Below are 19,268 nucleotides of genomic sequence, written 5' to 3' on the forward strand. Positions count from 1 at the left end.
CCCTAGGACTTTAGATTACCCTGGACGAAACTCTGCAATGTACATCCTGGACCTTCGATGTTCTATCCTGACTAGAAGACTGAAGAGATCTCCCTTGGGGTCAAGGAGTGACTCCCCTGCTTGGCAGGCACCAAAGAAGCAACTGACCGGTTTGCAATTCTGAAGCTCCCGCCGGACGCCGAAGTCTCTGCATTCCCAGACGTAGATTTCCAGACTTCCCCGAGGCTACCCTGAGTCCACAGCAAAGCTGAGGCCTGTGGCTTTTGTGGGTGATGTGGAACTGTGATCCCTGGACACCGTAAACTTTTGCAGCAACACTATCTTCTTGGTCCTCCTCGAAGTTGTGCTTTGGGCTTCGAGTAGCCCAAGCCTTGAGCACCTCGTGCACTGAAAATTGTTGGCCTCCACTCCACGAGTGACCCGTGGGCCAGCTTCAAGTGCGACCGCTTGAGGCTCCTTCGCGATCACTAGCCTGTTGGCTAGCAGGTCCCCACGAAGGTGACTCCTTTTCTGATTGGGCTTACCTGGTTGCTCCAGATGTGCCCCAACTTACCCTCACTGGGTGAGTTCCTCAGACCTTGCTAGTGTGCACCGCAGTCCTTTCTCTGAGTTCCAATGACTTGCCGTTGCCAAGGCTTGTTGGGTCCATTCTGGTCGCCGACACCGCAGCACTCGACAGACTTTATGGGCCAGCTTGAATCCGGATCGTGGACTTCGTCAACGCTTCCTGGACCTTATGGCTGAAGAGTCAAGACACCCATCAACACACCTGAAGCACCCGACATCAGTGGGCATTGGTCCATCCTGCCCTAGGTCACTGGCAAGTGACCCAGACTCTTTTCCCTCTGCTTTCAGGTTCCTTACATCCAATATCCAGGCTTGGATCTCTCCGGACACTTCTCCTCTTCACGGAAGCAGCAGTTCTTTGCAGGCTTCCATTGAAATCGACGACGCGACCCGACACCAAAAGACACCTATGCACCCGGCTTCCCTGGGTGAGGTAACTCGAGTTCTCTAGTGCTCTCGTGGGTACTAGCCCTAGAACTTCTTAAGTCCAAAAGGGTTTGGTCCTGACTCGATTAGAAGTGTCCCTAATCTTTAAAATTCTAACAGCGACATTGCCCATAGAAGATAATAGGAACCCGCGGTTGTGTTTACACACTGCATACAGTCCCCATGGGTCCCCTGTGTCACTACCTTGGGTGGTTCCTTGGAGTCCCAGCGATTCCAGAGGCAATAGGCCTAGTGCCTATTCCAGTCTTGGTTCTTATACCACTTTTTTGGTATATGGTTTGGTACGTCCCTAGGGCCCAAACGTGTATTTGTGCTTTTACTGATGCTTGCTCACTTGTAAACTAAGTACTTCGAACTCCAGTCTTATAAAGAGACTAGAGGGGTGTGTTTTATCTTAAATACATATATTTTGAATATATACCTGGTGTGGTTGTCTTTTCATTTGATCATTCAAGAGAATATAGACTGGTAAAACAAGCTGCTTTACATTCCTTCAAGACTTAGCCTGAAGGCTGCTCTCCATAGCTACCACTAGGATAGCTTTCACATAAGGTTGTCTTTAATCATTCACCATAAGGGGTTGTTTGGACTGATACAAGGTGCTCACTAGAACTAGTGGACAACATATATCAGGCCACCTTCTCACATGTACAATGATCTAAATGACTACCATTCTCAGCAAACAGGTGATTGACATGGAATGCTGCAGGTGTTAGGGATGCTGTAATGGCTGGTAGTGTCTGTAGTGTTGATAGAGTTTTCCTGAGCCTGTGGAATAATTGTTACATTCTTGAAGATGCTTGGCACTCCTTTAGCGTTTACTACTCTGTTAAAAAAGGGAGCATATCCCATTCCTCAGACTTGTGGTTTGCCCTCTGTGTTTACTGTGAGGGGGAACCACTATGTTTCTGACAGCAGAGTGTTTGACTGATGGGCCATCGGATATTGGGCCTGTTTGTAAGTACTTTAGACTGTCCACCATATTTAGGGTGGACGTTCTGACATATTTTGATTTTTTGGACCACTGGGAAAATCCTAGCAGACCTAAACAGGAAAGCACAGAAAATACCTCAACGCGCTTGAAGAAAACATTTGTTTTCAATAACAAACTCTCACTTTGGGGATATGATTTTATGTAACATAATCTGTTATAGTCTAAATAAGGCCATTGGTCTGTTTCCCCACGATACAGACAACAAATTAATGGAATTCCACCATCAGAAAGCTGAGTGGAATTCCACCAAAATTGGCATGTTTGTAGAACTTTACTCAAGGATGTGCATCCGCTTTGTTTGGTGTAAATTGGTCCAGAAGTGTTTGAGAAATTATTGTTTAGTCAGCCAGTATTTCAGTCTGGACAGGAAGAGGGTACACTACAAAGATATTTGCACCATGAATCTGGGAATGTGTACAAACCTACTTCCCACAAACCTAAAATGCAAAAATAGTAAACCCTGATTTTACGAGGCAGCTTTTTCTCCCGACTACCATTTCAGGTGATGAAATTCCAAAGCCAGATTCACACACCTAAAGCTATGTTTTTGGCTGCACGCACACCAACAAATCAGTTACTTTTGCTATTGCAGGTCTTGGTGCTTCGGTCTTCAAGTCCTTACAAATAGAATGAAAAGAGTCAAAGGGGGATTTGGATTACATTCACCCCCTGGTCCAGGTGAGAGAGTTCCAAAACGAACCCCCAAAGAACAACATATTTAAAAAGAAGATATTTTCAGAGGGTTCAAGGCCAGGCCTGAGGAAAGGCTCAATGGTCACATGTGCTTCAGGGATTGGCCAGGGAAGGGTTGAGAGCAGAGTTTAGCCATAGGCCATGCCCTACAGCCCACCCCTGCTTCATATAGCAAATGACCAAGAGCAGCAGAAGCTGGCTGCCCACCACAGGTTGAGCACCAGGCCTACAGCTAGTTCCTACTGTGCCCAACCAAAGTCCATGAGCATTGATGGTAAGCTACAAGTGAAAGATGAGGTTCAAAATCAGTTCCATGCAGAAAATGATTAAAGAAGGAAACTGAAATTCACTGAAACAAATACAGTTAATGTGAAGTAAAATTAACAGATGTTAATATTATTGCAAGATGCATGAATAACTATGGAGAAAAACAACTGGATACATTGTCTCCTTGAGCACAAATGAGTGCACTTTTCAATTTAAAGATGGCACCATATAAGAATAGAGACACCAGCCAATGTGCACTCTTTCCATTTGGCACACACTGTGCCTGAAAGAATGAGTGTTATTGTTGGGACAGAAAGGTTCTCCACATGGTAATAGATGTACACCCCTGCCCTGAGTGCCCAACTGTACTGATAAGCAGCTGATGTAAAGCTGATTTTCGTTGTCATAAGCAAACACGGATCAAGCATGTGCGGTATCACATACTCCAATTTCAAGGTCTGCGGTCTTGTTGGCCCCGAAGTGGTGCCCAAAGCGCTAACCTCATAGTGATGGAAGGTTACTGCCTTCTCCAGGAGTTAGCAGCATGAGCTATGGTGGTGGCAGCGTACTGAGTAATGATCAGTAATAGTGAACAGGTCCTTCTTAACCTGTGTCACTGGAGTAAGGCCTACAGGATCACTCACTTTTAAAGTTCCACTGCTGTATGCTTAACTCACCTTTGGCCTACATCAGATTGGTGTGAAGTCTTGCACAGTGCAGAAGTGGGGTATCTGTACTGGGTGTTGGTGTGCCTAGTCAGGGCGCAATACAAGCTTAGTGCAGCACTGAGCAGTGCGTGCATGGTGTATGCATATGCTGAAGGTTCATATGCCTCTGTCTGGTACAGTATCTGAAGGATGTAGTGCTGCACAGTGCGTGCAGGATAAATGAATGTGCTGGATATAAGTGTATCTGTGAGTGGTACAATACAAAAAAAGAATACAGTGTACAATTGTTTTTTCATACATCTTTTTCTTAAGCTTACAACAAGAAGTGAACAGATGATCATGTGTACAATTAGAAGTAATACTCAATAATTCTAGGCTTATTGGTCACACTCTCCAACACCCAGATCACCCTATGCCTCTCAGTCATAGGTGGGACCACATCAGGAAGTGTCGACTTCCGCTGCATTGGGGGCAACAGAGGAACTGGCTCTGTAGATATTCCAATTGCCCCACACCCTCTCCCATTTTCTGGGGCAGCCACAGCTTTTCTAAACTGCTTTCTTGGCCACAATGCAACATTTCATGTTACTTTTCCAGTCTGTCAGGAGTGGTGCAGACATAGCCCCCCATAAGCATGCTATGCTGCATTTGGCAATTGGGATGCCTAAGGTCATCGAGACCTGTTCCAGTCAGCTTAGGTCTGTTGCATCCCTTACATTGAGAAGACACCACTTGGTGGAGATGAGTATAGCACAACCACATATGTCATTTATACACACCACCACTGCGTTCCAGATGGTTTGAACCGCAGGACAACCCCAGATTATGTGTAAATCCTGGCCCCATTTCCTACGACAGCCATAATCATGTATCTTGCCTATCTTGGCCATCATGTTGCATGAAAGGTTAAGACCTATGGAGTATTTTCAACTGTACTAGCCAGAACCTCACTCTGACAGCCACCTACCTAGGAGAGGCCAGAACCTCTGGCCATTCAACGTCAGCTAGCTCATCCAGGTCGTGATCCCAGTCTACTTGCAGTCAGAAGAGGGTATATAGTGAATTGTTAATCAGTTTCTTGTAAGTAACGGAGATTGCTTTGCGGCTCATGTGTTCCTCAAGCAACCTGTCCTCAAGATAGGATGATTTGGGAAGGTGAGTCCCTCAGGGAATAGCCGCGTGACGTATCTGAAGATACCAGGAGGTTCCCAAAGTTTCCACTTCGTAATCCTCACCTTGGGTCCAAAGGTACACCACTTTAGAGAGACCTATAAGGTCCCATTTAACAAAACCTGATTGAGTGCCAAGAGTACCCAACCTTTCTGTGTCCCACAACGGTGTGGCCTGGGTGATTTTGTCTCAACAGCCCAGAGCTCTGAGTGATGTGTTTAATCCCCCCATCATATCAACCCCATGTTAGTTTGATTAGTGCTATTCGTGCAGGCCCTCCATTCTATATAAGTGTTCTGACCTCACCCTCATTGGTCTTCAAGTAAGCTGTAGGGACTGGGAATGGCGTGTTTTGCAACAAATAGAGAAAACACCATAAGGACATCATTTTGAAAAATGCCCTCTCCTGAGCAACAAGAGTGGTTATGATTGCCAGTTTTGTACTTCGCTCTTGGGTCTCATCAAAGAGGCCTGGAGGTTTCTGGCATGGAATAGGTCAGGATGGGTGGTGATGTATATACCAAGATCTCTAAACCCATATGTCACTATTCAGGCCTCGCATCCTGCTGGCAGAACGGGTGTTCAACCTTGCAGCACATATATAATGGATTTGGACCAGTTTGTCCTGTACTCCTAATATCTGCCAAAGTTGTCAAAGCTGTTTAACAGTCTTGGAATGGAAAATTGTGGGTCTGCAACGTACAGTAGGACACCATCAGTATAAAGAGATATCCTATCTTCCTACTGTGCCGTCCAGCACAGGCCGCGGACAAGGGGGTCCATTCCAACCCAGGCTGCCAGAGGTTCAAGCATTAGGGTGAAAAGCAGTGGTGAGAGCGGGCAGCCCTGACTGGTCCCACGTCAGAGGGGGAACACCCTAGATGCTCTCCCATTGACCACCACCTGGGCCAAGGGCTCGGTGTAGAGGAGCCGCTGCCAGGACAAGCACTTAGGGCTAAAGCCCATGTGTTCCATGTGTGAGTCCTCCACCTCCTTTACTCTTGCACTCATATTCCTAAGGTTGGCTCTCATCAGTGAGACCTCCGATGTCACCGAGTCTGAGTGCCTCCAAGGTTGTGCACACTACCTGGATTACCACCACAATATTGTGGAGTGTCAAGGGTTACCCTTCAGGGGTCAGCTGGGCAGTAGGAGGCGTCTGCCCTTGGGATCACTCCAGGGTGGCCGAGCCTTTAGGAAGTGTTTCTCCAGTTTAGCTTGATGGGAGCTCTTCACTCCTTTGCCGCCTGTCATGCTGAGAGTGTGCACTCGAGAGGGGAGGGGAATCATACCTAAATGTGCTGATGGGCACTCCATGCAATATGCCAGCTTTCTCTTCATGTGTATATTGCTCCTCTTAACTCTCACCTCTTGCGTCCATGGAGCACACGTGAGGGTTCTAGGCCCACACCCCTGGGTCTGGAGCGGTAGGAAGATATCGGTCCACTGGTCTTTAGAGGCCCAAGTCAGGTTTGTCACCACCGGATCGAGGCCCCCCAGCCAAGATGCAAAGTTCCATCCAGGATTTTGTCAGCAGCCTCTGAAGGAATGGCCAGGAGCACTCACTGCCACTCAAGAACCTCTCTACCCAAGGGGCGTTGGTCTGCTTCACGAGTCGCTCCCCAAGAGGGGACGTCCCATCCCCGCTGAGTGCCTCACTGAATCACTCTTGAGCTCCACACCTTGCGGGCAGCCTCATCACAGGCTCCAGCCCAGGCTCTCAACGCATGTCGTCCGGTAGAGCACCCAGCGGTGTGGCAGCCTGCACCGGCCACCCCTGTTTGTTGTTTTTTCTGCTTTTGCCCGTCGGATGGAGGCGACCATTGCCAAGGTCCTCTCCAACCTGGTACCACTGCAGTCCTCCATCTGCTGTCTCCAGCAGCATCACTTCATCGGATCCGTTCACTCCCGGTAAATATCGATGGCAGTGCCCTTCTCTCTACACAACCAGCTGGGGATCATTCTCTTCTCAGCCGAGGCAGCCTGGCACCGGCCAGCGTCCCCCTCAGCCAGATTCACAAGGTCACCGCAGCAGTACCCAGGCCTGTAGTTGTTGTTCTGGTCGGGGTCATCATAGCTTAGGCCAGACACAAGGCTGGGGTTGCACCCTGCTGTAGAGGCCGCTACTTAGACTGTTCCGTCGCCGCCTTTGTAGCCAGGAAACAGAGGGTCCAATGGTTCCTCCAGCCACCAGAAATCGATAGAGCAGTGTCAGGTTGTGGCTGGGGACAGATATTCTTGTGGATTTTGGGGGAGTTGGCTGATGGATTACGGAACTGCTCTAGGACGCAGCATCTTCTTTGGAAATTTGCCACACCCCCTCCATAGTGTGTGATTGGTAAATGCATATGCTAGGTGTATGTGTGCCCCTGAGTGGTACAATACATAAAACACACAGTGCTGGGCAGTGCATACATGTTAAATGCAGATGCTGGATGTATGGTGGGTGCCTATGAGTGGTTCAGTACAATGAGGATACAATACTGTGCAGTGTGTGTATGCAGTATACATGCACTGTGTGTATGTGTGCCTTTGGATGGTACAGTACATGGAAGGCCCTGGTTACCATTTTGGGAGACCCAGGCCTGCATGATTACATGGAGACAAGGTAGAGAGATCCTCCCAGGCAGATTTGTGGCTTGCTGCATTCCTGTATTCCTGTTAGCTCAGTGGGGCACACACTGGGGAGAGGAGGCTCAGGCCTCCCCTGTACACTTCAAATGATGCTCTTTTATTCAGTGAGAGGTCTTAAGGAAGGAGTCTCGGCACATCTCAGGAAGGAGATGGGCTGATAAGAGATTCATACAGAGTAGGGCTGTTGGCCCTGTGTTAACTTTTTCATGCACATATCACTATGGCTGACATTCAGGTGTCAATGCTAGTCACTCCCATGGGCTATGTTTTGGGACTATAAGCTTTGGAGAAACTCCTACTGTGACAGACTGCTTTTCAAGTAGAAGAGGGAGCAAAGTAGCAAGGTCTTCAAAGGAAGCAGAACTCTAACATAAATGTTTAAAGACCTTAGTTCACATTTGATGTCTGGAAATGAACTATAGGAAGGGGAGCTAGAGACCCCTAAATTGTCATTTGTCAAGCAGCCAGATGGACTGTGTGAGGAAAGGAAGCTCTGCGAGGCAAGGCCAGCTTATCTCCCTGCTGAGTGACCGGACATCATCCAGGCAATCCAAGACCACTTGCCCTGAAGCCTGGAGCACCAGCACCTGCCTGCTTACCAAGACAAGTGTGTTCTGTGAGGAAGAGGAGAGCATTGGAGAGTGAGGTTCAGTGCAGAGACCTGTTGAGTGGGCTCCCTGTGTGAGATATGAGGAAACTGCTGCTGTACCGATCAGGTCATTGTCTGGATGCAGGACAGAGTTGACGACCCCCTGAAGCCAGGAGAGGGCCGTCATGAACTGTGCTGTGTTGCCAGATGGAAAGGGGCTGTCACCCTGTGAGGTAGTGGAGCGGCAACCGTGTGACCCAGGAGGGGCCAACGGAGAACAATTGCTGTGTGGAAAGGAGCCATAGCCCTGTGCGGTAGCAGAGCCGTGACCTCATATCCCGGAGGGGGGCTGCCGTGGGAAGTATCACTGTGCTGATTGGGCCAACGTCCATAGACTGTGAGGTGCAGTGACCCTGTTTGCCAGTGTGCTAGAGGGGGTAACTAAGAGCACCAAGGACTGTGACTTGTTATGCCTCGCTGAAGAAGTGAAGACAGTGCAGGATCACCGTCAACCATTCGAGGGACCCAGGACTGGATGGTCATAGCTACCCCGTCTATCAGGGGCCGAACCAACACTTACCCCACAGAAGAGCTGCAAGAAACCTCCAGTTAATTTAGGACTCAACCACAACTGAGAGATTCTGTACCTGCTGAGTGCAGTCAATTGGTCTGTGTGTGGCTGTGACCTGAACTTGACTGCACACACTTTGAGAGCACATGGACAGGGGGCACTCAGGAACTCCAAACACTTCCCTTCTTCTAGAGCATGTAAGACTGGGTTTCATCCTTTTGGCCCCAGTAAACTTGCTGCTCGTAGCACTGCTGTACTAGAACACTGTTGCCTTTAATGAGAGTCAAAGTGAACTCTTGAGAATCAGAATGCTATTAGAGGATACCCTGGATGTTATCAATAGTGAATGGAGAATAACCCCATTGCTAACACGAGGTGAGAATGGGACAGGGAATTGCAAAGGAAACACTAGTGCGCTACCTCAATGGGAATTGTCTGATAGTTTGTGAATATCATAATTTCTCTTTGTGTGGTAGATGGATGAAATAAAATACTTCTCTTTTTTCATAAAAGTGAGTATTTGGCTGGTTAGTGATTTATTGCTGCTAATGCGTGTATTTTGAGTTGTGAGCCAGTGTTCACCAATCTGTATCCACCCCTCCTCCACCTCCTTGAGGCAGCCTTGGACCGCTTGGACCACGCTAACCCTAAAAGTCAAGTGCAGACGGGGTACATGTCCCAGTTGCTCAGAATGCATAGTAAGTCGGGCCCTGGGACTTCAAGCATTAAAGATCTCAAACCCCATGGTTGTGCCCAGTAACCTCTGTGTGCCCCGTGGCCCTTTGAAAGGGTTTCTGACAATCATCATGCCCTGAATGTGACTGGTGAGTAGATAATTCTTCTGTGCTTATGATATATTAGGAAGGACAACCGTGTATTTGTTCTTCAGCAGACTAAATTATGTAATATAGAGGATTATCAGAAAACCACAAACTAAAAAGAAATGCTTGATACCAACAGTTCGGCGTTAAAGGATAAATGACCCTGTGCTTTTCCCTCCAAGACTAACCCCAATGGTCTTTGGCAAAGTTAAAGTGAAGCCTTGTGGGGGTATATGATAAACTGCGAAATAATCTAAATTAAGATTGATTTTGCAAAAATTACGCAAAAATGACCAAAGTGAATTATTTTCGAATGATAACATATGTAGTGAAATTGTAACCTCCGAAAGGAATTGGGACCATCTTATACCTCCACAAGACTTAACTAAAAGGAGATGCTTCAAACTGTGCCTTTCATTTGATGCACTGTCTATTTGGATCATTAAGCTTTGTCCAATAGCATTTCAAATTTCCGTGGTGAACATAATGCAATTATTTTTGAAGATTCCTTCCATTTTCTAAATGTAAAATGTTAGATTGCTGTACTAAATTCAGATAATTATTTTGATCTCCTGTTACTGAATCACGAGTAAATAATGTGGGATCACCTTGTATTCTGGTGGTGCCAGGCAAAGACATTGTTCCATCCTGGGAAGAGATTATTGAAGAAAATAAATAACTATTCTTTCTAATATCACAATATCCAGGCATATAGGCCCACTTGTATACACTTATAAGGGTCCCACTGATTAATTTAAAGCTGGCATTCTATTGTGTGTCTACAAATTATCCTTTATCTTATTAAATGTGATGAGAAGAAAAGGTTATTTGAACCATTTGTTTCTCGAGTAATTGACCGACATTTATGTATTTGGGTTGTACATTACTCCTTTAGCATTTTAGCAGACGAGATAGTATTACAATTCATGAAAGTGATCTCCTGTTCTAAGAAACTTTTTAACCTTCTGTACGGTCTGCCACATAGTAATGAGATACAAATATTTAGATTGAACGGAAGAGGTTTTAATATCTGGTCAGTGTTTTGCTGAATAATAAATGTTTCACCAACAAAAGTGAAAGTAATTCATTAAATACTTGTGATGCCAATATCTTAATGTTGAACTAAGATCTTAAAGGAATGTTTATGTAATTAGAATATTTGGTTAGATGAATGTTGTATTATTATTATAATATTAGAAGTATTTTGCTATTATCATTTTGTCTAATTGTTTTTCATAATTGTTCTTCTCTTGTGTCTAAAAACATCTTTTCAACTCTTATTTTTCTATTACTCTAAATTATCTCTATTGTTCTGTTTTGGTGTGATGTATGTGTACTGAAGTGACTGAATTACCCTCTGTGCCTTTACAATCTTGAAAATAACATTTTATAGAATTTTGATATAGCTCCTTGTTTGAAACCTCAACCTTGTCTATTTGTATGAAGTGTAGGCAGTGCCAGGAAGGAGTGATATTTTTATGAGGCTCTACAGAAGGTCCTGTTCTACGATTAACTTCCTTCAGTTTTTAATTGAAAAATAAAGTAAAGTTAAATTATGGTTGTCTTTGCTTGTGAGACTATAACATATGTTGGAAAAAAAATGAGATTCACTGAAATAACCAAAGAAAAGTTAGGGTTCCAAAACAAAACCTAAAAAACACCAAAATGTCGGTGAACAAACTGTAACTTGAGCTGACATAATTCACTCCTTAGGACCTCACTTATTGCACCACTCATTACATGGTAAATGAAATTATTGATGACATCACTCATAAAATTTTGAATGACATAATTGATAATCACTAATAAACTGGTGTAATCTACTTTGGAGTGCCTGCTGTTTCCTGGGATAAGTGAAGGAGACTCTTCATTTTCATAATTACCAGGTCCGCCACCACATGCCTGGCACCAAAACCATCTGTAGTAACAACCTTGCGCTTCTGCCACACACATTCTTGTCTTGTCTTTAATGATGTAATTTCAGATGTCATCAGTGATGTTATCGATGATGTGACAGAACATGTCATGAATTATGTAATATGGGAGGTCATAAACAGTGTATGAGAGAGCACGAGTTATAGCTCCTTGAATTAACCATAACTTGTGAATTTCAATGGTTGTTTCGAGGTAAACATGTAACGTTTTGAATGATAGTTTCACCATACTATAACATCACATTCACCTTGGTTTTTTTCAGCGAATTTCTAGTTTTGTTTTTAACACACAGTAATATTTTATTACCATAATTTAGTAGGTAGGGCCCTGCACTCACCTCCTCCCCCGCAACCTGGGTGGCAAATCCCGCGCTGCACCCGGAATCCCCAGTGGGTGGCCAACCTCCCATTGCTGGCCAACCCTCACACCCCAATGGACTTAACAACTCATGGACACCCACCCAACTTTTTTTTTTTTGTCCCATAGTACATTTGTGGTATACTTGCTGTAATTTCAGAGTAATATTGCGGTACTCATGGGAATTTGCATGCTGAGTACTGCAAGAGTACCCCAAGCCCACCGTGACGCAAAAAGCCGAGGTGGATTAAATCTTTTTGTGGAAAGTTTTGGAAAAATTGGTCAAATGGCCGTAAAGTTATTAGAAAACCAAACAGTCTATTTCCTATGTAAATGTGGTCCTATCAATAACTAAACGGTTATATATATATATTTTTGCAGTCACCACAGTGTAGATATAGTTTGGTCAGAGTTTATATAGGATGACCATTTTTATTTTGCTAATAACTTTAGTAATGTTGGACAAATATTTATAAAACTTTCCCCAAAAAGTTTACCTACCTTGGTTCTTTAATGAGAAGTTTCAGAGTGATCCATCATTGGGGGTGACAAGAACAATGAGAATACTAAGCCATTACCATTCCATGTTACTTCCCATAGGAAAATTTGGGAAGCAATAGAGAAAGGAACAGTTGAAGAGAATTACACAAAATGTGGCAGTTTACTCAGAGGGCATACATTTCGTTATTTGGTGCATCTGCCATTTTCGAGAAATTTGTGGGCCATATTATCAAGGAACGGCGATAACATTATCGCCGGTTTAGCGGCAGGAAACTGCCGCTAAAGAGGCGATAATGGGCTTGATAATATGCCCTTGTGAATTCCCATAGAAGCCCATGTTCACACCAGAACATGGGCTTTTATAGGAATTCACAAGGTCATATTATCAAGCCCATTATCGCCACTTTAGCGGCAGTTTCCTGCCGCTAAAGAGGCGATAATGTTATCGCCATTCCTTGATAATATGGCCATGTGTTTTTAAAATTGTAGTGAAATAGCGTTATCGGGACAATGGGTCCTATGGTACTTCTGCAGAAATGCAAATCAAAAACATAGAGAAATCTGATTGGTCAAGAGACCTTTATTTCCCATTGGTCATTTAGTCCAGCGAGATCAGAACTGCTGTTGCACGATTAAGCAATCTGATTGGCTGACTTGCAGCCACATACCTGTGTCCTGAACCTGTTAAAAAACATTTAAGAGGCAGGGTAGAGACTACTTGACCCCTTAGAACTTATGGGTGGCATAGAGGCACCTCCCCCAGGGGACAAAAAGAAAACAAAATAGTGCAGCGGGTCCCATTGTCCAAGTTTGTCGTCCAAGAAGTACTGTGACACTCCAGAGGGAGCCATGGTACTGCAAGACCTCACAGACTTCGATAGATGAAGCGTGCACTGTATCACAGTACTGCGAGTGATGCATGAGCTGTGGTACTGTGGGAGTACCATGATACCGCAAAAAATTAAAATGTGTGTGGGGTCTGTGGGGGACTGGCTGCCTACGTGGGGGTGGCCACCCATGGGCATTGGGAGAAGGTGCACAGCCTTAAGTGATGCTCAGTGAGGAATTTGGATGAATAAAATAAAAAAGTCCAGAAATTCATTGAACAAAAACAAAGGTTAAAGTGATGTTATCGGTGGGCCAGTTAACTGTTACTTGCCCCAACATCACATGCACTTCTTATGATTTCACATATTACATCACTCATGACATGTTAATGACATCATTAATCACATTGCTGATGACATCTCAAATGTCATTTGAGAAGCATGCCCTCTTCTTCAAGTGGAGGACAGGTTGTTTGCTTTAATGGATGTAGTGGATGCGAAGTTGACCCCTTGCAGCAATGATTTTGAGTGTAGTCTTTAGGGAAGGACAACACCTTTCATGCTCCAAATCATGTACTTACTATAATTTTCATAGCTCCAAATTGCTCAGGCAATGGCAATTGGCCGCAATGGCTAGATTCCTGCATCAGATCACTGGTTTAAAAGAGCTTACCTGACTTCTCTCAGTGGAACCCCTATTCAAGTTAAAGCAGTCATCTATCTATTGATTAATTTCCTGCCATGCAATTTGTGCCCTCCCCAGTGAGGGGGGAGCCGCAAGCTTATCCCCTGCTACCTAGTATTCAAAGTCAATCCTGCTGTAACCGGAGTGAGATCTGACAGTGCGACTGCACTGATGTCTACATATTGAATGTTATCTAGAGAGGCACTGCTAACCAAAACATAATCTGCATGCAGTGAACGTGCTTTCAGTGCCATTTTCTTTAGTTCATGCCATGTGTCTTTCAGATCCAGTTCACTGAATTCACGGAATGCTTTTTCAAGTTCTTAAGAAATAAAAATGCTCTGGTACTCCCTAGCCATCCATTCAATCTGTCCCTTTATGAATACCAAAATTTGTTAAAATATCCTGTAGAAACAATACTGCCCCTCGCAACAACTGCCAACAGCTCCAAGGAATGCAATAATAGTGTGTCTTGCGGTACGTTTGGTGCATATACCATAGCAAAGGTGATCTGGTGGATGTACAGGGTGCCAACTAGAATTAAATACCGACACTTCTTATCAGCTCTAATTTCTGAAATTCTGAAAGGAAAGATTTGGTTAAGGAGAAATATCAGCTCCCCATTGATTGGTAGTAGCTGAAGAGTAGTGTGCAGGAAGGTATGCTCTGTGCCTCATCCTACCCTGAACCTTCCTCAATAAATGACTCCAATTCAAGCACATGACATCATGCTGACTATTTTTAAGACACTTCCTTATTGCCCTTCTCCTAATTGTGCAGGCCTTTAACAGTCATACCAAGATATAGCATACATTCTCATGTCCTCTTTAAAGTGAGTACAGCCTGTTGCCCCCCTCCCCAACTCCACAACTTCCCCTCTAAACTTCCAAATAAAAAAATGAAACTAAGTAGGAAGACAATCATTCATACTGCCACAATCCATGGATAAGGAAATTCCTGTGCTGGGTTAAGCATCAAAGCCAAAGAGAGTAAGCTGGATCTACACACCTCTGGTCCAACTGAGATCAGCACAAATATCATTGGCAGTTCCTGCATCTCATAATATCTCCCACAACATCGATCCTTTTCCCCCAGACCAGACCTCCAACCAATAGCCAAATGAAAAGGCAGAAAAAGGAAAGAAAGAAGCACCTAGAACCAAAATCAACTTAGCAAGCCTTATCAGTGTGTACTCTAATAGTCCAAAGTTTATCATCATTATGGATCCCCTGAGCCACACTGTGAAGCAGTGCGACCCCTCAGGTGGCTCAATTCATTTTTGGTAGTCTTCCAAACTGTCAGGCCTTCAAGATCTATTTCTAAAGGCAAGGCCCCACTGCTGGGCAGCCTGAAATGTATCTATGATGTAGAACTGTGTTCCCTCCTTCTCAAAATTCAAATCAAAAGGATATGTCCAATCTGTATCTAATGTTATCGCCTCTCAGCTTTCTGACGATTAGTCAAAAGTCTAGTCAGCATTGATGAGTGCCTTGAAAGATGTCTTGATATACAATAGAGGGAAGGTCTTGAAAGGAGATGTCACCTTTTTCAAATTACTTCATGAACACAATCTCTTTCTCTGAAGTTGTGAAACTTGGCAAGAATGTTTTTCGGTTCCTGTGGTACTGGAGCTCTTTTAGGGCTAACCCAGTCAAGGCACACCACCTGTTATCAGGCACCCAACAAGGAGGAGAACATGGCCACTACAAAGACTTCCAGGTTAGAATCCTAAATGTTCAGTCCCAGTTCTCGTATTATTATCAAGCTTTCCGGCTGGGGGCTAGTCTCAAGGTCTTCAATTTTGGCAAAGGGGTTGAACTACTGAATATCACCACTAAGAATATTGTGAAATGCTAATATTGAGGACAGAATATCAAGGAACAAAATATCGAAAGATAAGTGCTTATAGGGAAGTATGGATTTACTGTTCGTAACTCAAAATCTACACATCTTGAAGCTATATGTACCGCAAAGGCCTGTAAGTGTGGAGTCAGGTATAGGAAATCAAGACTTACTTACCTGTCAATATTATATTTTCGATATTCTTTCCTCGATGTTTTGCCCCCTCAATATTGTTGATTCGATATTAAGGTAGCACAACTGGCAAGTGCATCCTGCAGCTTGTGGTCCATAGCCGCTCTGCCAAAAGACTTGTTTACCTTCACAGTTTCTAGTGAATCCATTTTGGTTTACAAGTCCAACAGTATCTGGCCCACCAAGCCAACATCAGTTCAAAGCTCCTGGATTTTGGTGTTAAGGTCCCTTTGCAGTTCATTCAGGTTCTATTCTATGTCCCCATTCAGATCCACTCTAAGTTTAATTTCAAAAGTTCAGAGGCTCTCCAGGTGATTAGACTTGTCAAGTACAGGTTGTGAGGCTGTGCGTCAGTGACTTGTCGTATCTGCATGGTTTCTCTAGTTCCGATTGCAGCTGTAATTTGTCCAAATAGGCCAGGAGAGGGATTGTAGGAGGCCGGCTTAGTATATGCTGCTCACGTAAGTAAGTGTAGCACCCTGCACTAATCCAGACAACGCTTATCGTGATTTTAGTGGTCTTAGACAACCTTAGAAAGCTCTCTAAGTGGTAGCTGTAGAGAGCAGCCTTCAGGCTTAGTCCAGAAGGAGCGTAAAGCAGCTTGTTTTACCAGCACTTAATCTTATGGTATGGGTTAAGTGAAAAAGAACCACACAGTGTAGTTATAAAAAATATGTATTTATTATTAGCACTCGCTAACACGGTACATTATCTCCTTCCCGGAGACATATGCACAATACACACAATACGTGTCAAAAGAATAAGCAAGAAGCACAAATACGCAGTGGTCTCCAGGGGGAGACCAAACCAGATACTAAAATTGTGAAATGCAAACCACGACCCAAGGATCAGCCAAAGATGAGTATCTAGGAACCCCACATATGTTTTGTGCAGGGTGGTAACACAACCGCGTACTCAATTCAAGTAAATGGGTAAGTTGTGGTTGTAATTTTAAAGAAGGACCCTTCCCAGCAGATCCTGAAGAAAACCCGTGGAAGACGGAAGGTTGGAGAATGGCCCCACCCGTGGATACCCCAGGAACCAGGATACCTACTCCAGGGACGCCAGGTGCATAGGTGCGAAGTGGCGTCGGAAACCGCTGTAGACCACAATGGAGGACTTCAGGAAGATATTGCTGATGAAAACGGTGAGAAGGGTCTGGTGGAACCCAATGGTGGATTCTAGGTGAGAGGTGCATACAAGCAGAGGGGAAAGACTCTACGCCACTCAGGAGTGACTCGGAGGCACGGAAGATGAATGCCCACCGATGTCAGAGTTGCAGGAGAGTTGACAGTACCCTTGAAGTTGCAGCTGTATGGACCAGTCAATGCAGAGGAAGACCAGGAGCTGTTCATGATGTGTCTCATGTTGAATGCCAAGAACCAAGGGGTCAGTGTACGGCAGGGGCAGTAGCAAGCCATGGCAATGGCAACCAACGTAGTCGTCAAAGAAGGGGCAGTGTTGGGACCAGCAAGGTTCAAGGAACTCACCACGAGCAGGTAAGTCAAAGCAGGCCCCAAGCAAGCAGGGGAGCCCACTGGAGCCAAAGAAAACCCTTGAGAGGGCCCATGGGCCGGAGGCACAGGAGTCACAAGAGGACCTTGAGCAGCTCACCAAAGGATGAAAGCTCACGGTGCAAAGGATGTGGTGCAGGCAAAGATCATGTCGGTAGGAGATGCTTGAGGCTGGAGCTTCTTGGAACCCGAAGATCTCTGAAGGAGAGAGTCAACAAGCTTTGGAAATGGCAAGTCGACGCAGTACACAGGGTTCTGTTCCAGCAGTTCCGACGAGGGATACTGGCCTCGAGGGAGTTGCAGAACCACCATCTGTGTTGCTGGGCCTTTCAGAGTCTGTGGTAGCTCTGGATCAGCATAACAGTCAGCTGTGTTGCAGTGCCTGCAGATGTATGGGAGTGACTCCTCCACTCCAAGGGAGATTCCTTCCGGTGTCTTAGATATCCACAGGCTCTGTGAATGACCTTATGGAGCACAGGTACAGATGTTGCAGCAGACTTGCAGGACAATGAGACCTGGAGCAGCAGGAGTCTTCCCAGCTGCAGTCTCGGTTTCCAAAGCAAAGTCCAGCAAAGTCCGGAGTGCCCAGACGATTGAAGTACAAGTGGTATTGAATCTGAATCTTATCCCATGACTAATCTAGGGACCCACCCACAGGTAAGCCCTTAAGTACCCTAGGGAAAGGGTTGGGACGAATCAGGGGTCACTCCCACAGGAGGGGCTGGACAGTGGGAGGATACTCCCATGTACTTTGTCCAGTTTCATATGAGAGCGGGAGCCAATGGCTCCCTGAACTGCTTTGAACTGGACTATGCAGGGAGGATACCACAAGTGCCCTTCAAGCAGTCTCAGTGGTGCTGGCAAGCACCCCCACCCTGTCCCAATACAAATGTCTCATGTCTGAGTTGTGGTCACACTTGCCTGTGACAGGAAACCTATTGTCCTGCCTTCCCCTGCTCGAGCTTGGCTCAGCAGGGGGAGGACAGAATCATGTCTCTGGTCGGCAGCAGCCATAGTGTGCTGTCCGGGTCTGGAAGACTGGTACCGGGAGCTTTACAGTGCATTAAATCATACCTCTCACACCGTTTGTGGTGTGGGGGGTATGATTTCACCATGTTTGATACCAAACACAACAGGGTTCTTTACAACCAATTTAGAGATGGTCATCGCGTGGTTGACGCATGCCCACTCCATGTATCTTGATGGTTAATGCAATTACAACCCAGGAAAATTAACTCCGAAGGTTGTAGGGGTGTCCTGCTCATGCAGGGACACCCTCACACTTAGAATCTAGCACCCTGCCTGCAGGATTGAAAGGCCTGCCTTAGGGGTGACTTTTAGGTTTTAAGTGTGGTGACCTCAGATATAAAGAAGCTCATATCTGTCGTAAGTGGTGCTAGCACCAGTTTACACAGGCTGCAATAGCAGGACTGTAGTCACTATTTGGGTTGTCTCTCATGGGTGGCATAATACATGCTTCAGCCAATGGGACACCCCTGGTGTACCTATGCCCTGAGTACCTTAGTACCATATACTATGGACTTACAGGGGTACACCAGTAGCCAATCTGGAGTGTACCTAAGTACTCACCATGTCCAATTTAGGGAGGAAGCACAGAGCCTGGGGTCCTGATTAGCAGGATCCCACTCAGAATAGTCAGAAAAACATAGCAATAATGGCCAAAAAGGGGGGATAACCATGCAGAAGGATTATACCTCAAGATGCTTTATTCTTTGAGGGCATGTGAGAGGCCTATTCACATTCCTCCTGCATTCGGACCAGCCACAGCCAGCATTAGAAATTGGGCCTCTAGTTGGCAGAGGTATGTACTCTGTCCAAGTAAGGACCATAATTCTTTTGTGTATGCTTTTATTAGCATTTGCGTGTTAACAATAAATTTTCATACATGTGCATTACATCAAAGTACAGAATTCTTACTTCCGCTCAGCGAAGATACAATTTCACTTATCACATCATTAGTTACTTCTCTTAGT

The sequence above is a fragment of the Triturus cristatus genome, chromosome 6 (genome assembly GCF_964204655.1).
Source record: "Triturus cristatus chromosome 6, aTriCri1.1, whole genome shotgun sequence".
NCBI classification, from domain to species: Eukaryota; Metazoa; Chordata; class Amphibia; order Caudata; family Salamandridae; genus Triturus; species Triturus cristatus.